This window comes from Henckelia pumila, chromosome 3 (genome assembly GCF_033568475.1).
Source record: "Henckelia pumila isolate YLH828 chromosome 3, ASM3356847v2, whole genome shotgun sequence".
In the NCBI taxonomy this organism is placed as follows: domain Eukaryota; kingdom Viridiplantae; phylum Streptophyta; class Magnoliopsida; order Lamiales; family Gesneriaceae; genus Henckelia; species Henckelia pumila.
Genome location: NC_133122.1, coordinates 154,821,207 through 154,829,980, shown reverse-complemented (window position 1 = coordinate 154,829,980; position 8,774 = coordinate 154,821,207). Strand labels below are relative to the sequence as shown.

Here is an 8,774-nt window from a genome sequence, read left to right as displayed (position 1 = left end):
AGCTACTGTGCTAAAAATGGAATAGCTAGGCATAGAACATGCACATACACACAATAAAAAAATGGAGTTGCAGAACGAATCAAGAGAACCATTATGAATAAAGTTAGATGTATGCTGAGTGAGAGTTGGTAACCAAGAAAATTTTGGGCTAAGGCTGCATCTATTGCCTATTATCTAATAAATGTGTCACCATCCTTGGCTATTGATTCAATGATTCCTGAACATAGATGGTCAAATGCAAAACCTAATTTTAAACATCTTAGGATATTTGGATGTGTGGTATATATTCATGTAAATCAAGGTAAGATCAATACAAGATCCAAGAAAATAATATTTTTTGGCTATCCCAATAGTGTAAATTAAAGACTATAAAGTGTGGCTTTTAGATGATTTAAAATATATAATTCGTAGAGATGTGATTTTTAATGAAAATATTTTCTATGAAACTAACATGACTACTTTAGAATTAGCCAGCTCTAAACAAGTTGAGCAGATGTTTTAGGATTTTGACAGGGAACAACTCTGTAATGAGAACTCAGATAAGAACACTACTGAAGATTCAAATCCAGGTGGAGCAACTCACAATCAGTATGAAGCATCTCATGATTACAATGTCTACCATTCAAACCGTGTTGTAAGGGATTTCCAAAAATGACTTGCATATATATATATATATATATATATATATATATATTGAATTAATAATTTGTCACAGTTTTTTTTTAGAAGAATTTGTCACAGTTTCAAAATATTGTATACGGAATGCAATCAGGGACTCTAATATTATTTTGTTATTCTTGAGATTTATTAGAATTCTGTCCTAAATGATTTTTTTTAAAAATAATTAATTGTAATCCTGATATCACTAATATATACTTCATGATCTAATATGGAGAAGGATTCATGTTATATGATCTCAAAATTCTACATAAATCTTTTCAAAAATTAAAATTAAAATTAAAATCTAATTTAATTATACGGATCAATTTGATCCAAATATACCACTAAATTAACACGTTTGATAAAAAAAATTCTTTTATGGACAAAATCAAAAATGTTTCTTATGAAATTGACTCATTAATTAATCTCACAATAATTTTCATTTCAATATTATATACAAGTATAAATTTTTTTCGAGAATACATAAAAATGATTTCATAGTAACATAAAGGAGAAACATAAAAATTCGTATAAACGTTCTCATATATCAATTTTACGAGACAATCTAATATTTAACTTGATTAATAAAAAAAAATTATATTATATAAATATGTATATTTATATATAAAAATTTTCAGCTGCCCAACCAATGATGCCCAACTCGTTCCCGACCACTAAAACCCGATACCGTGTTTTAGTTATGCGAAAAAAAAAAACTAAAATCCGATACTGGGTTTTAGTGGTCGGGAACGAGGTGAGAAAATATTGTTGGGCAGCTGAAAAGTCCTCTATATATATATATATATATATGAAGGTGGGCACCGGATGTGGACAGCATAGCAAAACTCTATATATATATATATATATATATATATATATATATATATATATATATATAGAGTTTTGCTATGATGCCCACCTATGAGGTTTCAATCATCCAATGGATGAGATGAATCCTATACAAATGGTTCATCCAATGGATGAGTGTCATCTCATAGGTGGGCACCGGAGGTGGGCAGCATAGCAAAACTCATATGTATAGAGTTTCGCTATGATGCCCACCTCCATGCCCACCTATGAGGTGTCAATCATCCAATGGATGAGATGAATCATATACAAATGGTTCATCCAATGGATGAGTGTCATCTCATAGATGGACATGGAGGTGGGCAGCATAGCAAAACTCTATATTTATGAGTATACATATATATATGAGATGGTCTCGTGGAAAACTCAAGATCTTCACTCAAGTCACTACTCCAATGTATTGAGGAGGAGGGAGGAGAAGGGAGGGGGTATTGGTTCCAAATTTTTAATGACTTTTATAGAGTTTAAAAGTCTAGAGGTATTCAATTTAGATTTTTATGTACTTCATAAAAGTTTAGTGGTATTCAAGATAAATATTTGTAGAGTTTAAAAAGTAATTTGATATTCAAACTTAACTTTTAAAAACTCTACAAAAGTCTAGAGGTATTAAAAATGTCAATAAACTTTAAAAAAACTCCATAAAATTCTATTAAGTACAATAATTAAAGCCTAAACACCACTTGGTAATCTACTTTCAAAATTTTTTGAGAATTTACAGTGGGTTTTGACTGCTGAAAACTTGGACCCGAGTTACTTTAATTTCTTTTGTGTGGAATGTGTAATCTTTAGATGTGGCCTGTATACATTATTTCTTCCCTAACTCTGAAAATTTATTATTGTTTTTATTTTCCTCGTGTTTTTCTCTTTTATATAAAGTTTTTTGTTTTGATGAGATATATCTTTTACTATTTATTAAGTGTAGGTATATTAGAATAACTAACTTGATGTCATGGTCTATTTTTTAATTTACCCAAAATACTCTTCTTTTCAATTTTTTGTTTTCTCCATGTTTCTTACTCGCTATCCCCACATCTTCAATAATCCTCTTTGTCAATTTCAGTTCTTTTTTTTTTTATTATTAACCTAACTTGTTAAGTATCAAAGTTCATATAAATTGTAGTTATTATTTTACACACGCAAATCCGTGTGCACCATTGCTAGTGGGTAATTGAGGGTGCGCGCATTAGTTATGCATCTTTTGTTGGAAGTGCATATATACTGAGGTCTTTGTCAAAATCCGTTCGCACTTTCTTCGTGCCCTTGTGATAAAAAGATAGCATTATTCTTTGCTTGCTTAATTCGTGGCTTAATTAAGCAAACAAATTCTCACTCCAGTTTGGTGTTTATTTTTGATTTTGTTGGAAAGATTTTTTTTTCGTGGGAGAGAATTTTGGATTTTCATTTATTTGGTATCTTTAATTTAATTTATTCAATTTTTTAAATAAAAAATTGACATACTATTATAAAATAAATATAATGATGTATAAATAGATCTAAAAAAAATTCAAACAGTAGAATGATAATTATAAAATTGTTAGGGCTAAAGTGAGAATTATCAAAATGAATTGGGTTACACTAGTTGTTTTGAAAAAAAAAACACTTAAAAAGTTTAATTTTATGGCTTTTGGTTTATGCTTCTACTTCTACTTAAAAATAAAAGCACTTTTCAACTTTTATCCATATATTAAAACTGTTATACTTTTTTTATTTAAATAAAATCATTTTAAAAAGCGGGATTTATTTAAGTTTTTGGGAAAATAAGCTTTTTGGTCCAATAACTTTACTCTTTTTGGGTTTTGGTCCATTAACTTTTTCGATATGGATTTTGGTACAATAACTTTGCATTTTTCGTTTTTTTTTTTGTCCAACTGCATACGTGTCAACTTCTGATTGGTCCACATCATCATTTTGGACCAATCAGAAATTGACACGTATGCAGTTGGACCAAAAAACAATGAAAATGCAAAGTTAGTATACCAAAACCCACATCGAAAAAGATAATGAACCAAAACCAAAACATGGACAAGTTAATGGACCAAAAAACTTATTTTTCTTAAGTTTTTTTATGCTATAACTTTTGTATCCAAACTCACTATTATTTTTATTATTATTATTATTATTGTTATTATTATTATTATTATTATTATGAGTAGGTCTCTCGTGTGATTGAAACGGGTTGATCCGATCCATAAATACAATAAAAAATAATAGTTTCAATATAAAAAGTTATATTTTTTATGCGTCAGGTCTAGTCAAAGACCCGTATCACAAAATTTATCCATGGACGGCCTTATAAAAGTTTTTGTGATTAAATTTAGGAAAAATTGCAAATTTAGTCCGATATGTTTGTCACTTTGCGATTTTGGTCCTTTATGTTTTTACATTTCAGTTTAGTCCTGCATGTTTTGATTTTTGGCAATTTTGGTCCTTTTTATTCGAAAATGCTTACGTGAAACTGTACACGTTAGCTCCACATCAGCACTAAATTGGTGTCACGTCAGCGCCACGTCGAAAAAAGGACTGAAATTGCCAAAAAAAATAAAGATAGCGGACTAAAACTGAAATCTAAAAATATAAAGAACTGAAATTGCAAAGTGACAAACATACAGGACCAAAAAAGCAAATTTTCCTTAAATTTATAGTATATTTGCAAAGTGCAAAAAGATGAACTAAAAGTAATACTTTCTCCATCCCATGTGTAAAGGCTTATTTGTGTTTCATACTGTAACACCCCGATTTTATCTTAATTAAGTTTATTTTAGATAACAAGATTTTTCAGAAGTCGAGAGCCGATTTGATTTTGATTAGGGTCTATTTTGCAAATTTTGAAAATTTCAGGGGCTAAAATACAAAAGCAGGTTTTTATATATTATCTACAACTTTTTGAGCTTGGAAAAGTCACCATCTTCTTTCCCATCTCGTTATCCCTCCATTGAAGTGCCCCTTTCTCTTTTTCAAGCTTTGTGATTTCGATTTTCGGTCGATCCATCCGTTGGAAATTATTTCTGAAAGCGAATTAGCAATCACAGCAGCGAAAGCTTCGTTCTATCGTAAGTTTTTCTTCGATCAGATACATTTTATTTTTTGGATGTTGTTAAAATCGATTGAGTTTCGAGTATGTTGTTCTTGATCGAGCTCTGATCGTTTATTCTCAGTCGGAATTGAATTAGAGCGTCGCTCGGATTTGTTATGATTTTGGAAGTTTATTCGAAAAAGTGAGTTTTGAGATGTGTTGGATTTGAGTTTTTATTGCTGTGTTAGCATTGATTTGAGTTGTTTGCAATGTTGTACTGCTGTCTGCATTTTCAGTTTGATCAGTTTATAACCGTTATGCCGCCGGTTTGAGTTTGAGATTTTGAACCGTTTGAATCATATAATTTGGCTATTGAGGTTGTTCTTCGTTGTTGATCTTCTTTTGTCTCTGAACAGATTCGTTTGAAGTTGTCGAGCTCAGAGTTAGCAGTAGTCAATTGTCGAGAGTTGGACGAAAAATGGTAAAGAGATTACCTTGAGCCGTTGTTGTTGTTAGGTTGTATAGTTTCTGATATAACCTTTTATTGTAGCTTATCCAGAGTTGGAGCTATTCGTATCGAAAGGTACAAGCAGTCATCATTTTAGCGGGATAGCATACTCGAAACAGTTGGTTTTTGAGTTTTCCTTAAATCACGTACTTGCATCAATACTTGTTCTAGAATGTGGGACTTGTATCTTGTTGTTTGAGCTTTTGTTATATGTCTTAATGTTCTATGTTTTCTTATGCATTCATCTTGAGCCAAATCTTTGATTTCAGCGAGCAGAACGACCCTTTTTATTTAGACGTTTTGGGGGCTATGTTGTGAGTGGCCTGGGTTGTAGAAGTTCTTGACCTAGTGTCAGCATACTCCTCATAGTCGCACCAAAGTCTAGGGGATTGGGACATGTGGCACCACCTCGATTGGGAGAGTCGGTGAGTCGTTACGTGATCTCATCCTCGGGATCCCAAAAGCATAGCAGCAATCCCTTGTTTATCAGATTTGATAACCCGATTTTAAAGGCATGCATTTCATTCGTATTAGCTTGTATATGTTGTCTGTATTACATTTGATGAGTTAATACTTGTTATTGCATGTTATGTTGCTTGTACTGGGAATATCTTTCTCACCGGAGTTATCCGGCTGTTGCTTTGTTTTGTACGTGTACTTGGCAACAGGTGGGGCAAGATCGAGTCAGCGAAGATCTGGTTAGCATCAAGAGTGAGATATAGAAGTGGGACTCGGTTTAGAAGTCGAATTCAGCATGTCAATCTAGTTTATATATTTTGAAGCGTGTTAGAACTCGAACTTGGATTGAAGGTTGTTGTTGTATGTAATTCGAACTTGTTATGTTTTGTATTCGGTTTGTAATAGCTAGAACCGATGCATGTTCTATCCTTTTGAGCAATTGATCAACTCTAGAACTTCATGTATTATTTGGAGAGATTGAGATGGTAATGCATGTCATGTTTTGAATGTATTGGACTTGAGTTTTAACAAGTTTTCTACTGTATATTGCATCTGTACTGCCACCGCTCGATCGGTAAGATTTGACCGATCGAGCGATGGACAAATTGCTAAGTTTTTGTTTTTGTAAAAGGGTGCCCGCTTGATCGGTTGAATATTACCGATCGAGCGGTGCTAGTTTTATGCGGGCAGAGAGTTTGCCATTCTTTGCTCGCTCGATCTGTTGAATTCTACCGATCGAGCGAGACTCTTTAAAAAAAAATTTATTGTTACTTCTTATCTTGGATCTTGTATGCTTAATTTATTGTTTAACCCGAAATTAGATGTTTAGAACCGAGGTCTCACACATACGAATTAAGAAAATTATTGAAAAATAAAAATTTTACAAATTAAATTTTCATATTACCTCAGCCTTGTTTAATTAGCGTTTTGAAAAGAAAAAAAAATTTATTGATTTAATCTGAACTAAAATTAATACTCCCTCCCTCCAATTATTTTGTTCGATAGTTTGCGTGTCATTCGTAAAGTACTTAATATTCTATTAATTAACATTAATATAATATAGTTAAAAAGTAAATATGTATTTTTCGAATCTTTTGAGTCTATATTTTCAAACAATAGTTCAAATACTTCGCAACCATAGTCTAATATTTCGAGCCAAGTTCGAACTCAAACCCGGGTAAAGGAGGAGGGTTGCATTAATAGGTTGTCAGTGAAAGGCATTAGAAATATTAATATTTTATGTGTAAAAGACACAAAATGGGTGGGAGTGAAAGGCAAAGACATTAGAAACCTCAAGTTTTAAGTGATGGTACACAGGAAAAAGAAAAACAAAAAATGGAGTGGCTCTCCAAACATGGAATAAAAGAAAAAGATTTCCACTTGCAACTTTTGAAGGAATCATATATGCCCTCGGTTGATTTTTAAGCATCACACTGGTTGTATCCTTTTTAGCATTGAGGAATCCTGTTTAACGTTAAGCCTAATGCTTATTAAAATACCTGGAAACTGTGATGAAGAGGTTACAACAAGGAACATTCGTAAGTGGCTTTTATCAATTTTTTTCCTCATGTTATATATTTACCAGGTTTTTGAATTATCAAACGTAAAGCCCGGAGAAGTTTATGATTAACTTATGTACACATATTTTCTCAGCAAATCCGTGGCTGACTTTCTGGGTTAAGGTATTGTACAACTGATAGAAACAATGAGGGAAATGTGTGGCTAGAAGATTACTGATTGGCCAATGGTCCTCTTATATATGGTCCATTTTTTGATGGCATAATTTCTTTAGGAAACAAAATTTTATTAATAAAATAAATATAAATGTACATTTGAAGAAGGTATCCTTTTATTCCATCTGTAAATGTTTTTGTTAGACGGCTCAACCAAAATATTTAGTTCCAATAAAAATAAGTTACGCCATTATGTATTCATGCACATATACGTTGGCAACAAATTAATTATGAACTAGATGGAGTTTTTTTAGGTCTTTATCAAGTTGTGCACAAAGTGCAACCCAAGATTGGATTTTTCTGACAATTTGAGACACAGCTTATGTTCCTTCAAAGATGTGATTGTTCCTTTCCCTCCAAAGCTCCTACGAGATTATCATTATTGCAAGCTTTCATAATTTTCTGGCAATATCTCTTCCAAACATGTAATTGGATTCATACAAGTTTGTTACATTTTTTATCCACGTCCATTTGGACCTAGATCCTTTCAGTATTTTCTACAATAAAGATGTTGAGAAACTATACAATATGATCTATATATTCATCATATTTGTTGAGTACGTAGAACACTCTACATTGTAGAACATCATGTATATTCAGTTTATTAAGTGACAGATTCCAACAAAAAACTTGAACCTTATTTGGAATAGAGATTTTCCCTTCAAGGGTATAGAGTGTATGAGATAACTAGGTTGGATTGTTTGTCCGAGAACAAAAAGAAATTTGCAGGAAAAGACAACTATGCTCTCTAACACCCAAATTCTGCTATCCTAAACTCTGCACAATCTTGCCAGCTCTAATCAAAGTGAAAAATGACTTTAGCTTCTCCTCTTTTCTTAATGTGAACACCCTCCAGAAATGAACATTTAATGATACAGAAACATTATCATTGAGTAAAACTAATGTAGCGATAGGCAGAATATATATATCTAGCCAATTCATTCAATTACATGTACATCACCCTCTTTATCAGTCAAATAACCATAGCATTGACTGCAGATTGAATGCGTGAAGCCTTCATTCTCATTCTTCCTAATTCCATACCTTAAAGAGGATGACAACTTTATTAGAACAAAATTTTAATTCAAAGGACAAGATTGTAGGATTGAAGATTGTGGGATTGACTTGATTGGTTGATTTTTAGCAAAGTTGGTTAATGAATTCACTTGCTGAAGGTGTAAAAAAAATGCGAGACGTTGTAATTTGTAATGTAAGGACATGTGAAATTATTTAATTTGATGGTAAAATGGTTAAACTATGTTGAGTTTATCAATGTCTTGTCATAATTGTTAATCTGTGAATCTTTGGTATATTTGAAGATTACAGTTACTATCTTGAAAATGACTTATACATCTCCAATTCTCTCCAAGTGTCTCTTTTGGTAAATTTAGTTGCATCGCATTGTCGCCACAAACTATCAGTTGTCTTTTTTATATATATATATATGTATAGAAAGTTGCATGTAGAGATGTTATCGGAATATTTGATTTGTTTCTTCATTTAAAGATGCATTACCTTTGGAGATTGACAAATG

At 31.9% G+C, this 8,774-nt stretch overlaps 1 long non-coding RNA gene across 2 annotated transcripts; it reads left to right on the top strand.

Annotated features, from left to right (window-relative positions):
* Positions 1-4,439: 4,439 nt before the first annotated feature.
* Positions 4,440-5,896, top strand: LOC140886558 (uncharacterized). 2 transcript variants are annotated; one of them, XR_012151607.1, is made up of 5 exons: positions 4,460-4,577; positions 4,683-4,742; positions 4,957-5,021; positions 5,091-5,123; positions 5,717-5,896. It is a non-coding gene; the product is annotated as an uncharacterized lncRNA (long non-coding RNA). The 2 variants fall into 2 exon arrangements; XR_012151608.1 differs by lacking the exon at positions 4,683-4,742 and having other exon boundaries at positions 4,440-4,577.
* The last annotated feature ends 2,878 nt before the right edge of the window (positions 5,897-8,774 follow it).